At 45.5% G+C, this 23,787-nt stretch overlaps 1 protein-coding gene, 1 long non-coding RNA gene and 1 other non-coding gene across 5 annotated transcripts in view; 2 read left to right on the top strand and 1 right to left on the bottom strand.

Annotated features, from left to right (window-relative positions):
* SEMA5A (semaphorin 5A) overlaps positions 1-7,747 on the bottom strand; it is a 542,694-nt gene extending 534,947 nt beyond the window's left edge. For 2 of the 3 annotated variants that reach the window (XM_070476478.1, XM_070476476.1), the window contains exon 1: positions 7,658-7,747. The gene's annotated coding sequence lies outside the window, so the exon portion shown is untranslated. The remainder of the gene's footprint in view (positions 1-7,657) is intronic. The other variant, XM_070476477.1, reaches the window with a different exon arrangement.
* Positions 7,748-8,353: 606 nt separating this feature from the next.
* On the top strand, positions 8,354-12,587 carry LOC139038232 (uncharacterized). The gene is made up of 2 exons (XR_011491171.1): positions 8,354-8,697; positions 11,208-12,587. It is a non-coding gene; the product is annotated as an uncharacterized lncRNA (long non-coding RNA).
* Positions 11,039-11,108, top strand: LOC139038306 (small nucleolar RNA SNORD123). Its single transcript, XR_011491305.1, has one exon. It is a non-coding gene; the product is annotated as a small nucleolar RNA SNORD123 (small nucleolar RNA).
* Positions 12,588-23,787: the final 11,200 nt, after the last annotated feature.

Genomic DNA, 23,787 nt, shown 5'->3' on the forward strand with positions numbered 1-23,787 from the left:
GTTTGCTTGTTTTCAGGACAGAGATCACAGCTCTGATACACTTCCCAGGAAGTGCCTGGGGATCAAAGAGATGCTGCTTACCCAGCATCCGGTGGCGTCAGTGCTGGGCTTTGTGAAAATCCTGGAAACACAGACACAATTCCCAGGAAACACACCAGGATTTGTTTAGGCCATGGGTGGTTCAAAGAACTCTTTAGAGAGTATGCCCCCAGAGTATGCCTTTTTTAAGTGGGTAAAATGTTTTGGTACGTTGTAACCACTCAGAACATTATAAATTATTGTCATTATCTTACGTACCTCTTGCATTTTGAGGTTTTGGGTTTCTTTGGTGCTAAGTTGGAACTATACAACTTCACTGAGGCATAGATTACATACCATTTGTGTACAATTTGATGATTTTTAGTAAATGCACATGTTGTGTGCCTGTCCCCATTATCCACTTTTAGAATTTTTCCATTTCCCTGAAAAACCCCCAGCTGCCCATCGGCAGTTTCTTCCAATCCCCAGCCCTAATCTCAGATAACTTCAAATCTGCTTTTTGTCTTCACAGGTCTACCTGTTCTAGACATTTCACATAAAAGGAATCATACGACACACAGTCTTTTGGGACTGGCTTCTTTCACAAAGCATAATGTTTTAAAGTTCACACTCAGTATGGCCCATATCAAGAGTTCATTCATTTGATTGCCGAATAGTAGCCCATTGTATGGCTGGACCACACTCTGTTTATCCACTCATCTGTTTCAGCTTATTAAATCTATAAATCCAACTAAGCGACAGGGCTCATGGGCCTCATCTCAGCAATACAAGAAGAAAGGCTTCCACAGTTCTAAACTTTTTCTGGAATTTCGCAAAGTCTCTGTAATGTGTGAAAATGTCATGAGGATACAATACAGTGCCTAGAATTTTTGTGCCTGTGGGTGGCAGAGGGAAGGGCAGCTGTTCTCAGTAAATAAACAACACCCCTGAATTTCACTTTTTTATGTTTTAATATACCTAAACTATTAGAATACACACAAAGTGTTTTATGCTAATATCCCAATCCAGCAAGGTCCCGGATTCATTGAACAAGCATTTACAACTGGGTAAACAGCCCTGTATAGGAAATATGAAGCTCACAGTCCTTGGCTCACAAGGACATCTGTATTTCAAGACGATGTCAATAAATCAGTTTGGGAGTATCTGAAACACTTTTCTCCACCTAAATAGATTTTAGCTTCCACAGTTGGCCCCCAAAGTTTTAAGCCATAGCTTTTATCGAAGACACTGTATTGCAGTCTGCACTATTTATATACCACATAAAGGCATTTTCCCATTCATTCACTCACCACATACCTGAACCCAAAGCAGCCTGTGTGCCAGGCACCCTGCTAAACAGAGATTCACTAGAGGCAGTATCATCTGGCTCCTAAGCTTCCATTCTCTGTTGGTTAAAGACTTTAAGCCAATACAGTATGCTGGGTTAGAGCAAAAAGCTACGAAGAGAAAAAGAGGAGGCTGAGGAAGAGAGGAAAGAGGGACGGGATGGGGTCCTAGCTAGCGTGATGCGGAGATGCCTTTCTGAAGACGGGACACTTGAGTGAAAGCTCTCTGAGAGACCAGATCTGGAAGCCACGAGCTGCCCAGGCAAGTGGGGGGGGCGGGGGAAGCTTTCCAAGCAGAAGGAAGAGAACACGTGGAGGCCAAAGGGGCTGGGGTCAGGAGGAGGAGACAGTGGTGGGACTGAGCCACGTCGGGGGCCAGGATCACACAGGATGCTCAGATGAGCTCAGGCGCTCATGCCCCCGACCAGGAACGAATTCCAGCCCGCTGCAGGGCCCAGGCCCCCGGGCTCTTCCTGCACGTTAGCAGCAGCCACCTGCTAGCGTGGTACCCACACCTGGCGGGCAGCCAGTCCAGCTGGCTTGCTTCTCTCACTGCATCGAGACCGTCCCCTCAACCTGTCCTCCATGTCCAGTTTGGACATCACCCTAGCTGTGGCTTGTGCTGTCCTGCGTCCAGCCCTCCCTGGGTCATCCTCCCCCTCTCCTGCTTCCTGGCCACGTCCCCTTCTCCCTTCTGGAGTGCCTGCCCCGCCAGGAGCCCTGGGCGAGGCAGGCCTGGCACCCTGGCCCATCACTGCCGCCTGGTCCTCCCCCAGCCCGCCCACACGCTCTGCCGCATCCGTCGTGCGGGGAGTCCCTACCCGGCAGCCCGCCGTCGAGCAGGGGCAGGGACGCTTGCCCTCACCACCCCTCACCAGCTGCCCTGGAAGCCGGCCACCACCGCCGACACGCTCCAGCCCCTGGGGACCTCTGTGCTGCCACCCTAAGTGCCCTGCCACTCAGGCAAGCAGTCTTACCAGAGCCCAGGCTCCTGGAGCTTCTGGGAAGCTCCAGCTTTCCCAGGACTAAGTCTCCCAAAGTCAAGTTCACAGCGAGCACACGCTGAGGAACTGACTTGATGGGTGTCTCAGAAGCAACTTCTCCTCCTGTTCCGACTGGCACAAACGATGGCCTTCACGGCAACATCCACTGAAGAAAGGGAGGTTTGCATCCCAAGGGATTATTTTTGCTTTATGCTGCACCAGGTACAATGTTCTCAGCTTTACAATCTGTAAAGTTTTACGGCAGATCTAAATTTGGGCCCTGTAACGGCAAAAGGAAATCACAGAAGCCCGTTGTGATGCTAAAGCCCATTTGGCTGCAGCCTGTCCAGCCATAAACGTCCCTGGCCTCCATCCGGGGCGCTCACTTGGCACCGGGTCCTGCCGAAGTCCTGGCAGCAGGCAGCTGCATCCCTGGTGGCTGACAGAGTTCAGCTCCCCAAGACATGTCACATCTCCAGTTTTCTTTACAGAAAGGGAAGTTCTCTGTAAGGAATTGTATTGGGGGTCAGTTGGTGAGGAATGCATCTGTTCCAGGAAGTTAACAGCCAGGCACTAACCATCTTATGTTTCTGCAGACAATTCACAGGACACAGCTTAGCAGAATTTTTCTTATTGCTTTATTTGTTTTTCTTTGACTCTGCTTTTTCCTTACATGGGCATATCATATATCACTGCCAAATGTTGGGTGAATTTGAACTGACTGAAAGGGGCTCTTTTTCCTGTGAACAATTTGGCCATTCTCAATCCTGACTGTCACTTGCCTAGAACTTATTTAATTTCACATCTCAGCAAATACAGTATTATTTTCTCCAGGAGAATTGCCTTCTGATAGCATCCATCTCCTGGTTATTTATCATACATATCTGTAATTGAATTACCTATTGCAGTAATGTGATCTACTTGCAAATGGACATAAAAATGCAACATAAAATAAAATCGTTCCAATATGTACCTCCTCACCATTCTATATGAACCCTAGGGTAGCCGATTTCCCAGAGAGATGGTGACAAGTAAAGAATGACAGATGGGAAGATAAAGATTAGTGAGTTCATGGCCTTCCAGAAAGCAAAGAAATTACCCTCTAAAAATTTATTCTCTTTTAAAAATTTAGTGTTCTTCAATCTTAATCAGGAAACCAATTCGAGTGTATGTAGGGAAAAAAAAAAGAGTAAAGAATGGAATGATTTAATTTTTTCCAAATGCAACAGTACCACACTAATACATTTTAAAACGTAGGAAAGAGAAGTGAAGTGCTCAACTTCGCTCTTGTCAAACAGCCATTAATCTTGGATAATAAAAGAAGGTAAAGAAAAAGACAACAGCAATTCCTTTGAGAAAGTTTTCTGTTTCCTTGAGCCCACCATTGGGTTAATCCTATTTTAAATGTCATGCCCCAGGGACCTATAGCTTGTCTTTGAAGTTGTTTCAGAATACTCTGTGAAATTCAGAGCCAAATTTCCCTAGATCTAGAACCTTTAGATGAAAAAGATTAATTGTGTCAATACCAGTACATAACAATAACTTAATTGTTATACTGGACCTTCTCTGGGATCAAGTTTTCATTTGCTTTGTTCTGTTTGGTATAAATTCTGAATCAAAACAAGTTTGTCTATTTATATTCCAGCTTGCTTTAATTTTTCTCCTCTTTTCTTGCCGTTAGAAATTGATTCTGTATAATCTGGATAACCAGTACCTGATAAATTCATCACAGAAGTCAGTGACATCTTTATCAAACACACCAAAAGCTGCTGCTTCAAACAGCTTCCCAATGAGCTAGCCACTCCTCACCTGTTGAATTTAATCTTTAAGATGCTACCAATATGTGCAGGAATTAGAAACCACAGATTGCCCCCTATCTACAACTGATCATTTCTACAAGGCAGCAAACAGAGTGATAAAAATCAGCAATTTTCAACAAAACTTCTGCATCTCAATTTTAAAAGGCTGCCAGGGACCTATGTGAAAATATCTATGTTAACAACAGTACACAAAGACAAGTATAAACAACTTCAAAGTGCTTACATGTTCTCATCTTAAGACTCGAGAAAAGAGTTGACTTTCTCTGTATAAATGTACAAAGATGCATGTGGGCAGAAATGGCCAAGGTTCCACACACACGCTTTGCACTTGGCTGTAACTCAAATTTGTTAGACATCGTAACTTACCTTTTAAAAATTATTTCACTGTAAACGTAAAAATGTGTCACCTTGATGTTATAATTATACCCTAAGCAACTTGTCTGTGTAACTATAGCAACAAGTTCAGAAGCATTTTAAAACACAAATATAGTACAATTTTAGAATCAAGAATTATGGAGGGTTTATTGCAGGATGTGGGACTTTGCTCAAACACTTGTACACAGAATACTCCAAAAATGGATTCCTTGACTCTGCCATAATATAAACTAATTAACTTGTTCTGTCTCACAAACTGTAGGGTTTGTGATCCAAACCTCTTCTTATGGATAGATCCTAATCTTAGGTAACCTGGAGTTGTTGATTACTTGTTTATATAATGGGATGCCTTTAGACCTCTGCTGGGCATTTAATGAAGAAGGGGAATTTCCCCTCCCCCACTTCCCGGTGTGTGTATCAGAAGGAACGCCTCCATTTCAGTGACTTTATAACAACAAAAACAGACATTTGGAATCATTAAAAATAATCACCAAGGTAATAAAAAACTATGTAATGATTTGGCTAAGCAGTTCTCTCTATCAGGAACAAAGGACAGAGTCCCAAGGAGCTGACATCTCTTATTTTGAGCAATTAGCATACAACACATAGAAAAGTCTGTGGGTTTTAACATCTCCAATCAAGAGTCTAATGTGAACAAGATTTCTTGCTGCAAAGCCATGGCTGGGGATTCGGAAGGTCTACAAACTCTAAAACTTAAGCAAAAGTTTATGGGAATACGCACATATTCATCATGCCCCACTGGCTAACATCTTTTAACAGCCACTACACTACACATTTCTATGCTTCATCCTACCCAGACAGGGAGAAGAATCATTTTAAAAGGAGGCCGGCAGTGAAGAGCACAGGTTTACCTTTATCAAGTTTTGAACATCCCCAAAACTTCTTTTGGACAAAAACAAGCTTTACCACCCAGGAGACCAAAGGCTTTGCTCGCAGCAGGAATCTCACAGCTGCTTGCCATTAAAACAACCGATTAAGTTAGTGCAATTTGTAAAAGACATAAAATGATTAGCATCATCCATCTTCTCCCTGTTAAGCAAAGTATGTAAAAGCATGTAAAAGCAGGTGCCAGCTCCTCACCCCAAGGGTTCCATGAGTATGCAGAGAATTAGCATGACCAGTGTAGCATCATGGATGAGCTGCTATATCATGGCAAAGTTTCTGCAAGAAAGAAACTTAAGGAAAAAGAAATCTGTTTCAAGTGGCCCAAGCAGTTGTACTTCAGACCGCTGTTTTCATTTAAGACAAACAAGAAAAAAAAAATCTTTGGGGGTGCAAAATCTCTGTTTCCTCTGGGGTAAACACAGACATAAAGGAAAAGCTATTTAAATGGTACACAAGTTAAGCTATTATCAGCTAGAACTGAAAGTGTGAACTGGTCATTCAAAACAGTGCAGGATAAACTGCACTCTCTTCAATAATGGAAGTGGCACTAACCAGCAATTAATTTAGCAATCCTAATTAGGTGTTAAAATCTTCCCTGGTAAAGTCTGACTTTGTCTTTCTGGGTCTCCTTAGTAAAGACTATCTCTGTATTTAATAACATATCTGTTGATTGCAAACTTGGCCATCATGACAGGGCTCTTCCGGATAAGCTGATTGTGACATACAATTGCTTTTCCTAAAAACAAGATTCAACATAAACCTTAATTAAAAAAAAAAAAAAAAGATGCAACAGTCATTTGTAACTCCTGGCGTTTTCACTAATCTGCTCCTGGAGGAGAACTTCATGTCAATATTAAACATAACTCACATTCTCTTCACCCGATTCCCATTTCTTTCTGGGTAAATACAAAGGTCAGGGGGGAGGAAGGCAGATGCACAAACAGGAAGATTTTACAGGGATGCGTTTGTCTCTGGAAGGAGTCTTTCTATTTAAAGGACCTGAGTTTGTTGACCACCTTTCCTGTCCCTTCTAACAAGGCTCCCTCCCTGGTCGACAGATCACCTACCCCGCCACCCTCCGCCTCTAGGAAATGATGGCAAGATCCGCCTGGTCCTGCTCTTTACTCACCGGGACCCCCACCCACTCACCGGGCACAGAGGAAGCCTTCTAGCCAGCCAGCATCCTCAGGCCCTCTTCCAGCGCTCTCTCTCGGCGCCCCCTACCGGGGGTCCCCGGGACGCCTCAAGTGCAGGAAAAGTTCAACCCCAACTCTCAACAGCCAGCTGCATCCAGGTATAAAGCGAGGGGAGGGCGAGGAGGTGAACGCGCTTTCCACCAAAGCTCGGGGACCCGGGATCTGACCGCGCTAGGCCTGGCACCCCGCGCCGCGGAGGAGAGCGACCCGGGGAGACCCCTCCTCGGCCGCGGCTCCTCCGCGCATCCTCCCTCCGGCGCCTAGATCCGCCTCCCAAGCCCGAAATCCTAAGCCAGGAGGGGATGCGAAGTGGTGGGACGGCGGGAGAGATGCCCGCGGAAGGGACTGGCCTGGCTGCAGCCAGCCCATCGGGCCGGCGGCTCCCAGGGCCTCTATACATCCCCGGCCGCGGCGATCGGGGCGACCGCCTGCCTCGGTCTCCCTCCCTGCTTATCCACAGCGCTCGGAGGAGTTGAGCCCGGGTCCCACCGCCTCCTGGTTTCTCACGGGCGCCGCAGAGCCCCAGTCACTCGACCAGAAAACCTTGCCCCAGGCAGGCACTGCGAAGTGAGGGCCACCGGGACCCTGCCCTCAGCTCCCTACCGCGCGAGCCCGGACACGCGCCCGGTGCGTGCAGCGAGCTCCGCCGTGCGCCTTAAGGAGGTGTTAGGAGGGTGCCCTCTCCCCTCGCCCGGGGGCCCACTGGGTCGCTCCCCCTTTTTCCCTTTGCACGCTCAGACCTCGGCAAAGGAGGAGACTCAAACTTCCAGCCCGCGAACCTGCTCGACTGTGGGTGACCCCCGCCCCCGCATTGGGAAGTCCGGATCCCGCAAGCGCAACCCCGGAACTGTGTCCCCCGCGCCTGCAGAGCGACCCTCCCGAGACCCACAAGACCCAAGCGCCACCAACTGCCGCCCCCGAGTCCTGGCCCCCAGCGCGGCTCGCTCGCGGCTGCAGCTTACGACCACGCGGGGACGGGTCAGAGTGCGGGGTGGGGTGGAGGGGTCGCTCACCAGGTGCAAGGCGCGTTCACCGCGCCAGTCATCCGGCGCCCGGGGGATCAAGAGCGGCTGCGAGGTTCTTCTTCAGCGCCCGCGAAGGAAGTCCAGGCAGCAGCCGCCGCCGCCCCCCGCCACTTCCCTAGAGTTACCCCCAACTCGCTGCTCTCTGGGCTGGAGCGGGGGTGCGCCGGCTCGAGCCCCAGGCGCACGGTCCCCGGGCGCACGGCCGGACCGGAGGTGAGCAGGTTCGCGCCCAGAGGGAGCGGCGGGGGAGGAGGCAAAGTTGGGCGCTCCAGACAGCTCCGCAGGGAAGCCGCCGGTTGGAGAAGGTAAAGGGGAGCCCCTGGGAGGAGCCACAAGAGCCGGGGCGCCCCCACGCCGAAAGGAGGTGGAGGGTGGTGGCGGGTCGCCGCTGGGCCCGGGGCCGCGGACGGCAGGGGGCTGCGGAGCCCACCCGCGGCGGGAAGCACAGCGCGCGGGAGCCACCGCAGGGAGAGCAGCAGCCGCTGGCGCTGCCTTCCCTGCGAGAAGAGCGGCGCGGGGAGCCCGGGCAGGGAGCGCGGGGCCGCTTCGCCCCGCCCCAGGCCCCGCCCCAGTCCAGTTAGCTCTGCCCCCTAACCCCGCCCCGGCCCCGCCTACGCTCGATTAGCCCCGCCCCGGTCCCGCCCACCTCCGCCCCGCCTCCTGCCCCTCCCGGCCCGGGTGAAACCCGAGCGCCCCACCCCGAGCCTGACCTCCCGGGCCCCTCCCCATACACCGCCCCTTCCCGGGACTGGACCCCCCTCCTCTGCTCCCGGGGCGCCCCCCTGGACTCCGGGGAGGCCCCCACTCCTGCCCGCTCAGGGCGAGGGCGTCCGAGCGTTGACTTTCAGGGAGCCCCCCTCCCCCGCCTCGCAACTTTCGGTCGCTCCCCCGCCCCCTGTCCCCTGTCCCGCCGCTCCGACGTGGCTGCTGGGGGTTGGGGTTGGGGTGGGGGGGGGTATAAAGGGCAGCAGGCGGCGCGGGCCGAGCCTCGGGACGTGGCGCGTCCACTCCAGCGACCTCAGCTCCAGGTACGTGCGCGCCCCCCACCCCCCGGCTAATCCGGCCGGGGGATGGGGGTGGGGATGGGCAAGGGCCGCGGGGATCCTTTGGACTCCGAGTGTGTGATTCTGTTCCTCTTGTGTGCTCAGCGCTGAAAACTTCACAAAAGACCGAGGGAAGTTGCTGCGGATTCTTGGAGGAGCGTGGGGGGGGGGGGGGGGGGCGGGTGGTGGCTGGTTGCGCCTCCCGGCTAGATGGGGTCAATTTTTGCAGCGTTGAACTAGAGAAGCGAACAAATTCGGCGAACCCGGGAGGCAACCGGGCTGCGTATTAAGAGAGGATAATGTCCCAGATGGACAGCAGTCTCGTCCAGTTATGGGGCAAATGTTACTTGTTGCATTTCGGCCGGTTCTTTCGCCTTGATTGAGCGAGTACTCAGGCGAAAAAGATTCGTAGTTGAAAAGCAGAGTGCCTTTCAAGACTCCTGGAATTCGTTGGGGGGAAAAAAAAAGGTGCGTTGGTACTTCGTTCCAAAACTTTGGGAGGGAATCCTGAAGGGCTGCGCCTGGCCTTGCTGGATGGGGGTTGGGGACAGTCTCTCTGGGCCCTTTTCTCTCCAGCTGGGCTTCAGAGCGTGGCTTTCAAGCTTCGCTGGGGTGAGGAAATTCCTGAACGCCCCACCGCGGCCCTGGTACTGCAGTGACAATAGCCAGGTGGCGTTCATCTATAAAGACAACCCATCGCTGGCTGGAAGTGTCAGAGCTCCCGCAGGCGCCACATAGGTCTAGGAGAAAGACAACAGAAAAACAAACTGACATCGATTTATCTTTATTTTCTAGACATTTTTTTTTAATAAAAGAATTAAATGAAAGTAATCCCGCTGGTTTCCGTGGAAGCCCAGCCCAGCCTGAAATCTCCAGTCCCTCTGTAGGGCTGGTGATGGAGCGGTTGGAGGTACAACTCAGGGCCTCACTCGGATTTCCTTAAGATGTCCGGAGGAAATATCAGTAGCTGGGCGGACGTCTGAGATGCTTTCTTCCCCGGGTTGTGCTGGGGGCACTCAGCCAGGTACCTGGCAGCTGCTGGACTCCTGGGGCCTTCAGGAAAAGCTTTAACAGGTCTCCTTCTGTGCAGGGCACGTGGGGCACCAGCTCCATTCCCGACATTCCGATTCTCCTGCCAACGTGGCAGGGAGACCCAGGAGTGCTTCCTGGGGAGGGCGGAGGCTGGCCAAGGTCTCGCCAGGCTGCTCTGCTCCTGGGCGGAAGGAGAAGCCAGCCTCACACTTGACACCATTCAAGGGTGGCTCTGTGGACCTTGGATCTTCCAGCTGCCAGGGCGGAGGGAGACAGAAGCTAGAATCCGACGTGTTTAACTGCTCCTCCTCCTCCTCTGCCCCTCAACACTACAGTTAAAGGCATTAAAAAATAATAATAAATAAATTTTTTTTTAAAGGCATATAGAGGGCTGAGCGGGGAGAAGTATCACCCAAAGAGGGCTGATAACATTTAACTTTATATAATTTTATGTGTCTGTGGAAGGAGTGAAAGTGTTAGTCACGCCGTCGTTTCCAACTCTTTGAGACCCCATGGACTGTAGCCCACCAGGCAATCCATGGGATTCTCCAGGCAAGAATACTGGGATGGGTAGCCATTCTCCAGGGGACCTGCCCGATGCAGGAATTGAACCCAGGTCTCCTGCATTGCAGGCAGATTCTTTACTGACTGAGCAACTAGGGGAGCCCATGTGTATGTGTGTGGTGATTTAGAGTGCGAGAGAGCGGCACTTTGACAGGTACTTACAGACTACACCAAAGCGTTGTTAAAATGTGTATTTTTAGTGATAATGAATTATAAATAAATGAATAATAAAAATGAGGAACGGGAGAAACCAAATAATAATTTAGGATGCACCTTTACAACTAAATGGAACTAAACTGAAGTCATGATTTACCTTGCAACCTGGAGAAAGTTCCTGAACTTTTCTGAGCTATGGTCTTGCCAGGAGCTTAAACAAACCTGCTGGCACATACATCCTTTGTAAACATTCACAGAAAAAGAAACTGGTACAAGTGAAATATTCACCCGAGGCCCTGCACGGAAGTAGGCTGTCTACGACAAAACTCATTTAAAAGAATCCACAGGTGTGTTCTTTTCCCAAATGCGATTTCTGAGTTTCTTTTTTTTCCTTTGATAAGTCTTAGCTGAAGCCCATGTGACATTAAGCTGCTTCTCATCACAGTCAAAAGTAGAGGGAATCATTTCAAAACGAAAGTGTTTAGTTATCTTCTTTTAAACATGAAATCGGAGCTCTCCCTAAACTGTATTAGGTGAGCCATAATATAAAGGAATGAAAACCAGGCAAACACTTGGTGAAAATGATGAATTCTGGGGTGCTGATTCATGTGATTTGAAAAACGCCATCCATTTCCTGATTCACCTCAGTTTCTGGGTGGGAATGTGAGGGGTCCCTCATATCTCTGAAACAAATGACTGATTTTGTCTTGTCTTTACCTTCCTCCCTTGTGTTTGAATTTCAGCCTCATGGTTAAACTGCCACCTCAGCTGAAAGGAGCCTGGAGAGGGTGGCAGAGAACATCCCCCAGAGGAGACTGCCATGCTGCTGTGGGTCAGAAGTGACCTTAACAGGAAACCTTGCTGTCTGTGATGCTTACAATGCAGTGAGATTGTATCCATATCATGAAAAACCTCAGCATAGAAATTGTGGTTCTAGATGTTTCCATCATAACTGGATTTTCCTACCGATCAACAGGGAACATGTTACAGTCACCAACCACAAGTGTTCTCTTTTCACCCCGTTTTGCTTCTTTTAGATCCATGGCATTGAGAAATTGAAAAAATGACTAGATCATCTGATCAACCCCATCAGTTTTTTTTTTGCTTAAAATGGCCAGACATTGAGAAAAAGATAGGAAGTTTTATGCATCACTAAAGTTACCTGGTGCTGTTTTTTGTTCAGCAATTTAAATATTTGGAAGACTCACAATTACAATCGCAGGTGACTGAGTCGCCGAGGAAGGAGAGCTCAAGGAGCCGTCAGCTCCTAATAACATCCCTTGAGCTTCACCAGAAACTCTTGCTTTTTTTTTTTTTTTTTTGCTTTCTTTTTTTTAAACCCAAGAAATGCTCACTCCCCTTTTAGGGCAGCAGCCCACTCCCCTGGCAGAGGTAAGCATAGCAGCTTTATTCTAAAAAGCAGCTCCAAAACTAGGACAGAATAGAAAGAATAGTTATGGCACATCTGAGAATGAGCGTGGGGCAAAGTTCGGGTTCCTTGGGCCTTAAATGGAAGGACCTGGTCCTCCAGGTGGGCAGCAGGCCTCTGCCAGCCTGTGCGTTGCACATCACCACAGCCCCTTCCCTTGCATCTCGGTTTCCACCCCGCTGCATCCAGAAACTGCTCTGAGCTTCCCACGTCTGGTCAAGGGAACGTGCTTCGCCAATGCCGGTAGTTCAGTGCAGGTCAGCACAGAGCAACGTGGCCCTTGCTCCATCCAGGTGAGCTCAACTCACCTGTGATCTCTCTTAAGCTCACTTCACAGGTGAAAACCACCTTCCCACCCCTCACAGCCACATTCGAAGGAGCAGCCTGCCTAAATCCTACCCACCAAGAACCTTAGCAAGAACTAAAGGGTACAGCAACCCGAGCGCATATTCAGTATGAAATGCTCCTTATTTTTTACTTAGGAAAATTAATCTCACATAATCTTAGCAATTAATCTCACTTTTAATAAGGGCCTATTAATAAAAGATGTGTTTTAACTTCAACTGTGTATCCAGAAGAACAAAGTATTCTAGAAATCTGAAAGTATTTTTTCTGGTGTTGATGGTTAAATGTCTAGATGTATGTATTTTTCTAGCATCCCAGTTTCCTTAAAATAAAATCGGTGTGCTCAAAATACCTCAAGTCATCTTTTTATAAGTATCATATGGGGAGAGGGAAAAAAATACAAAATTTAGAAGATTTTGGGAATAGCTATAGGAAATGCAAATGGTTTGCAACATGGAGATAAAGCATTCCTGAGTGTCATTTTCTGACATTGAACCTTATATTTATCTTGAGTATCTATACGCAAAGAATGACTGTACTTTTTTAAAAAATTATGTTTGTACTTATTAATCATTGTCCTCTATATTCATCTGTCTTTGGAAATAGAGCTTTGAGAGGAAATAAGTACATTTGGAAAAACATCTTTGAAGAGAGTACTCATCCTGCATGTATTTAGAAACACAAATAAGTATTCGTTTATTCCAGCATTTACCAGGGAGATCAACTCGTAATGACCTTGAGTTCAGTGAAAAGCCTCTCTACTAAGTGAAATTAAACCAATAGGCAAAGTGTCTCCTGGAGCAACGCAGTGAGAAGATGAGCTGTTAAGAACTCCGTCGCAGCGTCTGTCAAATCTCATTTCAGACCCTCCTTTCCGTTCCCATGTTGTTGCCTTAATTCAGAATGTCAACTTCTCTCGCCCAAAATACCAACCCCTCCTCTTACCGGTCTCCCTGTCACCCCTAGTCTGCATCACTGTACCGCAGTGATCACCTACAAACACCACCCCCACTCCCATCAGCCTTAATAACACAGGACCCCCCCCCCCCCAGTTATATTTAAATTGCAATCATCCTGGCTTTGAAAAAAATTTTTTTTTCTTGCATCTAGGTTTGACCATGGAACTTAGCCATGATGAATAAAATATAAAGTCCATGAAATGCCAAGAAAGTCTTCCTAAAAGGGGCAACAACTAACTGGGCATGCTCTTCCTTGCCCTTCCCTCCCACTTCCACATTCCTGCCTCGAACTTGATTGTAATGGTTGAAATGCCAGCTACCATCTTGGACTCGTAATCTCAGGATTTAAGCCATGAACCAAGGATAGTAAGGGCTTCCCTGGTGGCTCAGTGGTAAAGAATCCACCTGCAGTGCAGGAGACCTAAGAGATGCAGGTTCGATCCCTGGGTGGGAAAGATCCCCTGGAGAAGGAATGGCAACCCACTCCAGTACTCTTGCCTGGAGAATCCCATGGACGGGGGAGCCTGGCAGGACGTAGTCCATAGGGCCACAAAGAATCCAAAATGACTGAAGCAACTTAGCATACAGCCAGCAAGGATAATAGAGCTGGGGGAGAAAAAAATGTCTGAGTCCCTCTTGACTTTATGGAGCCCCCTTATTAAGCCAGGATTTCTGCCTCCAGACTTCATAACATGAAAAAGAAATGAACCTCCCTTTTTGTCCATCATTGTCTCTGTTCTGGTTTTCGCAGGAGGATGTGATTCCTAACTGACAAAAGTGTGAGACTCTCCCAGAGTCAGCACCCCTCTGGGTTCATCTCTCAGCATCACCACCCGTGCCCTCTTCTCTCTCCTCCCACTATTGCCTTCCTGCCTTCAACGTCGTTTGTTGCCTGGCATGTTGTTCTGGCACTGGGCGGCACAGCCAATGCCTACCCTTTCATGCATTACAGCCCTTACAGGAGCTAAGGAAGGCAGGGGTCGATGACTGATTTCACAAGTATGTTGGCGTATGCCCCGGTAAGTGCTATGAAAGACAAGTTTGGTGGTGTCTGCTTTAGTCTGGGGAGTCAGAACAGGCATCGTTGAGGAGGTGGCCTTTGGGCTAACTTTGGAAGGATGAGTAGTGAGTAATAAAAAAAATGTGGGAAGAGCGATTCCAGGAAAAAAGAAGAAACATTTAACTTTAGAAGTTAACACTTGTTAAAATATCAAAGATAGTAATTGCAAAAGAATAGCCACAATCTTCTGAAACAGTAGAGAGGAAAAAAGATGAAATAAAGACAGATTGGTCAATCCAGTAGAGGACTGGAAATGGAAAGAAAAAAATTGTGCAAGAGAAAAACTAGAAGAAATTAAGTAAATACATAAAATCTAATTATATCATAAAGCACATAGCAACAAAGGAAAAAAATATACACCAGACAAACATCAGTCCCAATAAAGCTAGTTTACAAATACTAATATTAGAAACAAATTTTTAGATTAAAATCTTTTTTGGTAAAAATATTCACCCCCTAAAAAAAGTTCAGTTCATTAGGAAATAGAAATACATATACAACTAACAAAAGAGTTTAAAAATATAAAAAGTAAAAATCAGAATTGTAGGGAAAACTGACAAATACCCAATCATTGATAGTGCACATTTCTCTCACTAATTGATGAATTCACAAGGAGAAAAATAGTATGAATTTAGATATTCTGAGAAAAGCAGTTATCAAGGTTATTCTGATATGGTATGGATATATCAAACACTCATGCAAGAATTACAAAAATTAATCAAGTCTGGGGCCACAAAGCAAGCCTCAATTAATTCTGAATAATTAGTACCATAACTGGGTTACAAATTAATAATTTAAAAAATAATTTAGAAAACTTCACATTTGTTGGCTTTAAGCCATATTTTTAATAATGTGACAAAGAAGGAATAATGGAAATCAGAGAAACATATATGTTGTATAAAGATTCAACATATAAAATGTGATTTAGTTAAAGTTATATTTACAGGGAAATTTAGCCTTAAGTACTTATATTAAGAAGGAAGTAGTAAAACTTTTCTCTTCCAACTTTATTGAGATGTAATTGACCTGCAGCACTATATAAGTTTAAGGTGTACAGCATAATGATTTGACTTGTATCATAAGAAGATTTTCCCAATAAGTTTAGTGAACATCCATCATTTCATACAGATACAAAATTAAAGAAAGAAAAAAGTACCGCTTTGTGATGAGAACTCTAAGAAAGACCGAAATTAACAAGGTAGATGTCTAACTCAAAAACGCAGAAAAAGAATAAAGCAAGGGAAATAATGTAGTTAATATCACATTTTAATGAAATATGCTATAAAGATACAGTGGAAAGAATGGGAAATACCAAAGCTGTTTTTAAAAAAAATCGTGAAAGGTTAACAAAACAGACAAACCTCTGAAAAGATATGTAACTCAGTAGGGAAATTTGGCTTTAGAAAATTGAAGAAGAAATGAAAATCCAATAACAATTACGACCATTAAAGAAACTGAATCAGCACACACTTTGACTAGAAGAGCAAACAGGTCTGCAAGGTTTTCGAAGAGAACTCTACTGAATATTCAAGGCACAATTTACCCCATTCTGTGAAAGTTATCCTGGTGAATATGAAAATTGTAGCCCAACCCCCCCCAAAATTCAAGAATGTTTTATCATTAGAAAATATATAAATCACCTCAGCAAGTAAATAAAAAAGAAAAGCCATATGATCATTTTATTGCAGGGAAAAGCCAATTCTGACTCCATGCTGAAACTATTTCTTGGAATTGCTTTCCATTGCTTTTGTTATTATAATCATACCTAAATAACCTGCCTCAGAGAATCCTGCCCCTCTGCCTAACTGTTAAGTCAAAGTGTCTTTTATCAGAATCCTGTCCACCTGTGGATGGCAGGAAAGAAGATAGTAGAGTGAGCTTGGATGGGGTAACAATTTCAGTAACCACATAATATGCTTTGATAAAATCCAGCATGTATTTTTATTTTTAAAAAAGCACAAAAGCTGTTAGCTATTAGATTAGTAACAAAAAGGAATTTACCTAACAGACTGTCTACAAAGAAAATTAACAAAATACTTGACACTTCATTGTGAAAAGTTAGAACTATTTACTTGAAAGAGAAGATCAAGACAAGTGTGCACATGTCAACACAGAAACAGTTGTTGAAAAGGGAGGAACAAACTTTAAATTGCAGATTGTACAAGTGTCTCCAGTAAAACCACTTAAGAACATCTGCAGATAAAGAAGTAGAATGAAAAGAAAGTTCTGCAAGGTTGCTAGATAGAATCTCAACACACAAATCAATTGTGTTCCCATAAGCCAGCAGCAAATATGAGAAAATATGATTTTTAAGATAACAATAATCAAAAACATTGATTTGTTACCTAAGAATAATGTCAGCAAACAATATGTTGGACCTTTGTGGAAAACTTATAAAACTAAATTTAAAGGTCCTAAAGAAGTCCTATGGAGAAGGAAATGGCAGCCCACTCCAGTATTCTTGTCTGGAGAATCCCGTGGACAGAGGAATCTGGAGGACTACAGTCTGTGGGATCACAGAGTCAGACACGGCTGAAGCAATTTAGCACCCAAAGAAGTCCTCAATAAGGTAATTCTCTATCACATTTATAAGTAGACTGATTGAGTATATAATATCTTGAGCATGATATATTTGTTTTGAAATGTCCGTGCTCCCCGAAATTATCCTTAAATACAATGCAGGTCCAATGAGGCTGGCTGTATGAAACTTGGGTAGATCTTACAATGGATCTTGCAAGATGAGCAAACGTTTAGGAGTGGTTAAGAAATTTCTGTAGACAATGAACAAAAAAGGTGGAATTATAAACTACCAATCCTGTTCATAAAGTTGTAACAATTACGGCAATGATGCACTGTCAGGGGAGAGACAAAAAGAACAACCAACAGAGGGCCCATAAACAGACCCAACATACACCATCCTGGACGTGTGACCAAGGGGCTCCATGGGCAGAGGTGGTGCTCAAGTGTGTTTAAGACAATTGACTGCTGCCACTGCTGCTAAGTCACTTCACTCGTGTCCGACTCTGTGCGACCCCATAGACGGCAGCCCACCAGGCTCCCCCGTCCCTGGGATTCTCCAGGCAAGAACACTGGAGTGGGTTGCCATTTCCTTCTCCAATGCATGAAAGTGAAAAGTGAAAGTGAAGTCGCTCAGTTGCGTCCAACTCTTAGCGACCCCATGGACTGCAGCCTACCAGGCTCCTCTATCCATGGGATTTTCCAGGCGAGAGTACTGGAGTGGAGTGCTATTGCCTTTTCCAAAGACAATTGAGTACTTGATGCAATAAACACTGAATCAGATACTTCCCTCAAGCCATTCATACCAATAACTTCAAAGTAGATTAAAGCTAAACTGAGGAACAAAACATTAAAACGTTTAGAAAACATGTATCTATCTATATGACCTCTGGATAAGGAAGGCAGTTCTCAAGATACAAAGACCAGTCTTTAAAAAAAAAAAGTCAATACTGCAAACAACCTTAAAGTTTGGAACTTCCAAATAACAAAATACAACTTAAAAGCAAGCCAAAGCCTGGGAAGATTTTTAGTTCCTACAAATGACAAAAGATGGTAGACAGAAAATATATATTCTCTAACTCCTAACCATCCAATGAAGAGGAAGCAAAGGAAACGTGAAAATGAAACAGGAAGCTCAGTGACCAATAAACCTAAGAGTAGACTAATAACCTCCTTAATAATCATGGAAATTTATTTAAAGCAACATGGCACCATGGAAAACGGATCAGATTGGCAATAATGAAAAAGTCTGGCAATACCAACTGTTATCACATATGGACAAGGGGAACTTTAGAGGTGTAAATTGGTGCAGTCACTTGGGAAAGCAGCTTGGCCACTCTTATAAAGCTGAAAATGTACATTCCATACAGCCCAGTTGGCAAAGTTGCAGAGAACACACCACATACTGCCAGGTTATATAAAGTATTCAAACCCCAAATATCTGTATAGTGTATGGGTACATACACAGTATGTGTAATAGCAACAGAAATGCTAAACACTACATTTATGATGAAATTCATGATGGTGGAAAGACAAACACAGGACACTGTGTTTATCTGTGAATCTGTTTTCCATTAAGAAAATAAGATACAAGGTAAATACTGAGAAAGGTTAAGATTGTATAAAGCTGGTTTGGTGGGTGTTCATTAGATTACTATCTTTTTCTGTATGCTCAGAAGATTTCATCATTCAATAAAGAAGGTTAACGGGAAGTAAGGAAGTGCAGAAAGTAGGCAAAGAGAGCTCATTAGAGCGGTTTTGTCCTGGAGAGGAACAAAAGGGCTGGTAGCAGCTGGAGAGAGATGAGCACAGAGGGCTATTTTTTTAAAGTGGGTCATTCGAATCGTGTTAATATATTGATTGAAATACCTTCATGGCCAGGGAGACATTGCCTATGCAGTAAAGGAAACAAGATCATCCCAGGAACGAAGGTCTTGGAAAGACAAGAGACAATAGAATTTGTTTGGAGAGAGCTGGAGTTTGTCTCCGCCTTGTCATAGCAGAGAGGTGCAGGGAGAGAGTGGACACAGCAGGAGTGGAAGTTTTGTTGGTACAGATGCAGGCCTGCCCTTCTGATAACTTTTGTTTTCCTAATGAGGTATGATGGCAGGTTCGGGTTGCAGGGAGAAAGAAGGTATAAAGTTTAGAAAAGAGAAGCTGTGAAATCGACATCTTGAAAATCAGGAAGACAAACTTGCTGGGATCTCCATGCTGCCTTGAAAGACGAATGAAGCTGGTGGTCGTCATCCTAACGCGAACCCCTTCCCCAGGCCAGTGGGATTTTCTCCTGCAAAGTTCAGCAGCTCAGGCACTGGTATGAGGAAAGCTGATGATTAGACCCAACCAGGAAACAGTTTCCCCACGCAATAGAAAAAGGGAAAAGCAGGAAAACTGAAGATGTTTACAAGGATGTGGCTTTAAGCGTGGTACTGCAATGGAAACCGACTAAGGAGGACGTGCAGACAGAAATCACAGTATCTGTGGACTGGAGGACAAGATACAGTCAAGGAATCATTGCAAGGGGTCCCCTTGAAAGGGAAGCAGAAATTGTTGTGGGGTAAAGGTAGGATGAGGACATGCATTGCATTATGGTGTTTCCATGGCAATGGGGAGCCCAGGTGGAAAAATTAGTGGTTGTTGAAGGCGGGGGAGGACAGATGGGTCATGGAACAGAAGGGTCAGCATCTTAGATGTGTGATCAGTATAGATGTTAAATCCCCCAGAGGAGTCTTCAGGGAAGGAGGCAGGGTCACACAGGCAGGTCAGGAGACCACAGCCGTGAGGAAAGGGCACCATCTTCTTCATTTTACAGGGTTTGAAAATGTGGTTCAGCGAGAGTGAACCTCTAAGAAGACATTCACAGACTAATAGCCAGAGGAACCCAGAATGGCTGGCCCCCAAACACCACCCTTTTTCCACTAAACTTCTCAAGCAAGTTTCAACAGAGTAAACCTGAATAGCCATATACAATGGAATTTGATGCTAATCTGCAGTATCTTTTCTAGAAAGAACTGGTCATCACCACCCTTAACCCGTGTGACTAATGAGAAATAACCGGGAAGTCTGTAAACAAGTCCAAGCCCAGGCTGACCATCAACCCAGTGAATAAGTCTCTAGGGGCTGAGTCCAGACCTGTGATTTTTGAAAAATCTCCCCGGGTGAGTCTGAAACACAATCTGTACTGACTTGGGTTATTGTCAGTACAAAACCTCACCTACCTCTAAAGCATGAGTGGTTCTGATTGTCCCAAGGAAGAAATGTTCCAGCAGAACAAAGGCTGGAGTGCCCCTATTGGGAGTGTTTTTCTATCCATTCCTAAGCTTCTAGAATTCTTGCACTGAGCAGCCTGTATAGCAACTCCTTCCATTCTAAACTGCATCAAGAACATGTTTTTCTGTTTAAAATCTTGTGTAATCAAAACAGATTCTTAGTATTTGCTCATCTTGCCCAAAAGAGTCATTAAAATATCATTAAAATATCTACTATAAAATATTTTGGCTCATCGATAATATATCCTGCAAGATTATTACTTTAGAGATTGCTTATATTATGGGAGCCTCTGTCTTATCTCTTTCTGTCTCTGTCTGTCTCTCACACACAAACATATACATATTTTTCTCTTCCACAAGGATCAGATTTTGCAGCTTTGTGCATGAGTGAAAGCAACTTCTTAGGGACATGAAATGAGACCGGGTTCCCCGCTGAGTAGCACCAAGATCTCTCTGACCCTGTTTACCCTCCCTCTAGCCTAACTTCTCAGCTCGACCAGCACAGACATGATTCTTTAATCACATAAGCACAGGAGCTGCAATAATATTCATTTCACCTTTCCCTGCCCCCCAGGAGATGATATCATGCCTGCTCACCACAGGGAGACACGCCAGGCGCTACGGTAGGTGAGGAAATGGCCTGCAGGTACCTTGCTCCCGGAAAGATGATACCACCCCTGCCAGCCTCCACCAAGCTCATGCTGCTCCCCTCTCTGAGTAGGCAAGATTGCCTTCTCTTCTGTGCCCCACAGCCTCGTGCACGGCATGCGATTCACCCATCCATGCTGTCTGCACAGGTGAAGTCACAGACATCGGAGGCTCAAGAAGTCCCCAGGGTAGTGTATTATTAATGCAAAGTGTCTTTCATGTATCAATAGCTGACATGTGTAGAGTTTTTCCTACTTACCACGCTCTGGTCTAAAAGGTTTAAATGATTAATCTGTTGGTTTTGTTGTTTAGCTGCTAACTCACGTTCGACTCTTTTCTACCCCCATGGACTATAGTCTGCCAGGCTCCTCTGTTCATAGGATTTCCCAGGCAAGAATACTGGACTGATTGCCATTTCCTTCTCCAGGGGATCTTCCCAACCCAGGGATCAAACTCTTGTCTCCTGCATCGGCAAGCAGGTTCTTAATCCCTGAGCCCCGAGAGAAGTACTCTGACCTGTTGAGCCCTCACAAAAACTCTTATTGTTAGAAACTATTATTACAACTATTATTACAACCACTTTATGGATGAGAACACCGAGCCACAGAGAGGTGAAGTAATCTCCCCCAACATCAGACAAGAAGGAGGCAGAGATGGGGTTCAGACAGCTGTCCTCAGAGGCCGGATCATCTCCCCAACTCTGCTAGGTACCAGACCAGAGGTTGGTGAGTTTTTCCTGTAAAGGCCCAGTAGTAAATATTTAGGCTTTGTGAGCCATGGGGTCTCTGTTGTAACTCTAGACAACAGATAAATGAATTGTGTTCCAGTAACACTTACTGAAAAGCAGAGACTTCGCTTTGCCAACGAAGGTCCATATAGTCAAAACTATGGTTTTTTCAGTAGTCATGTACTGACGTGAGAAGTGGACAATAAAGAAGGCTGAGCACCAAAGAATTGATGCTTTTGAACTGTGGTGCTGGAGAAGACTCTTGAGAGTCCCTTGAACAGCAAGGAGATCAAATCAGGCAGTCCTAAAGAAAGGCAACCCTGAATATTCATTGGAAGGACTGATGCTGAAGCTGAAGCTCCAATACCTTCAGCCACCTGATGCAAAGAGTCGACTTGTTGGAAAAGACCCTGATGCTGGGAAATTGGAGGGCAAGAGGAGAAGGGGGGAATAGAAGATGAGATGGTTGGATGGCATCACCAACTCAATGGACATTGAGTTTGAGCAAACTCCAGGAGGTAGGGAAGGACAAGGAAGCCTGGTGTGCTGCAGTTCTTCAGGTTGCAGAGAGTGGAACACAATTTAGCAACTGAATAACAGCACATCATCTACAAAAGCAGATGGAGATGCATCTTTGGCTCCCAGGTGGTTGATCCCAGTGGTGCTCAAGTTTGAACATGCCTCAAAAACATTGGGAGACTTTGTTAAAAATCAAACTGGTGCTCAACACCCTCCCAAGGGTCTTACTCAGTAGGTCCTGGGCCAGGTCCAGGGTGGCATCTTTAACCTGCCTCCAGGTGATACTGATCCTGTGGGTCTGGGTACCACCCCTTGAGAATGATAGCCTACAGGAATCTTAGCATCACACAGCCTGCATCTTATCTTCTGTGGGTAAATCAGATTTGCTGTAAAATCTTACGATTCTTATGACTAAACCCCTATCAGCTCCTTCCCCTGGCAGTCTTTATTCTCAGGAATTTTGTTTTCAGGAACATCAGCTCTTCAAACCTGAACCAGATTTTATCTTCTTGGTATTCACAGTGCCCAGCGTAGTGGCTTATGTTACAAGAAGTTCAAAACTATTTTCTTGTAGAATGAAAGCAAAATGAATGAGTCTAGTGCTGCATTAGATTATTGCCAACAATTTTTGAATGTGACAAAAATAATAAGGATTTGCTCAAATTCAGAGTATAACATGGCCTAGTGTGGGGAAATCATGTGTATGGTACAGGAGCTCATTTTGCCCACTTTCCAAATTTAAGGAAAATCTACATTTTAAGACAAGTCCTGAATTTTGTCCAAATCACAAAAGATGTAGCTTACTCTGAGTTGTGATTCTCCATAAGAAGCCCTTGCCTGTCAAGGTATTCCTTAGAGATTGGAGACCAAAGAGTTGTAGGTTACTTATTTCACAAAAGGCATTAGCAATCTAGGCAGCAACAGATCTTATAGCTCCAAGACTGGGATGAGGCTGACTGGACCTGTCTAGAAATAACTGGAGCACAACGTACCTGCCCAGGTGACTCCCCCTCGGGGTAAGTAGCCAGATAAGTATGACAAAGAGCAAGCCACTTACAAATCTCAGTGCCCTGGCCAAACCTTAAGGGCATCAGGGCCTCCCAGTTCCCTTTATCTAGAAAAACAGGCAGGAAATCTAGATGTTCTCTGAAGTAGTGTGTTGGCCACAAAGGAGTGTGTTCATTCCAATTTTTCCTAACAGCTTAAGCACCAACCCGAACAACTTTTTGGTCACCCCAATATTTTAATTAAAAGGAAAAAGCATCTCCTTTGGTTTCAAAGCATGACTTTTCTTTCTCCCTCTCCACCCCCCAGCAATTCTGGGGGGGGGAAATAACTGAACGCAGCAGCAGAGTGAAGAGATTGCTCCCAGTCTTTGGCACACAAGCATCACGGTCTTCCTGCATCCAAATGTTAATTTGAACTGACAGAACACGCTCAGCACTTTCATTTTCTTTCGTAACAAAAGCGGCAAACTTCACTTCTAAGCATTTTTGTTCCCTGTTTAATGGCTGCCATTCCCGAGGTCGGCAAACAGATGGAGTTGAAGGCAAGAATGTATAATTGCAGATTAGGCAACTGCAAAATTAATATGACTTTGTTAATATCAAGATAAGATTTGAGAGCCAAAAGGGATTTTCAAGATCGTTGATCTTGAACTTCATCCCACAGATGAAGACGCTGAGGGCTGGAGTGATTATGTGTCCCTCTCGGATTCACAGAGCCAGCTGGGGACACAGCGACATCTGATGCTCAGCCTCCTGGCCCATAAACCAGTCCCCCCACCCCGGCACTGAGCTCCACTCTTCCCATTAATTCCTTACAGGAAAGGCTGTAGTTCGCCCCTCGCG

This window comes from Odocoileus virginianus, chromosome 14 (genome assembly GCF_023699985.2).
Source record: "Odocoileus virginianus isolate 20LAN1187 ecotype Illinois chromosome 14, Ovbor_1.2, whole genome shotgun sequence".
Lineage (NCBI taxonomy): Eukaryota > Metazoa > Chordata > Mammalia > Artiodactyla > Cervidae > Odocoileus > Odocoileus virginianus.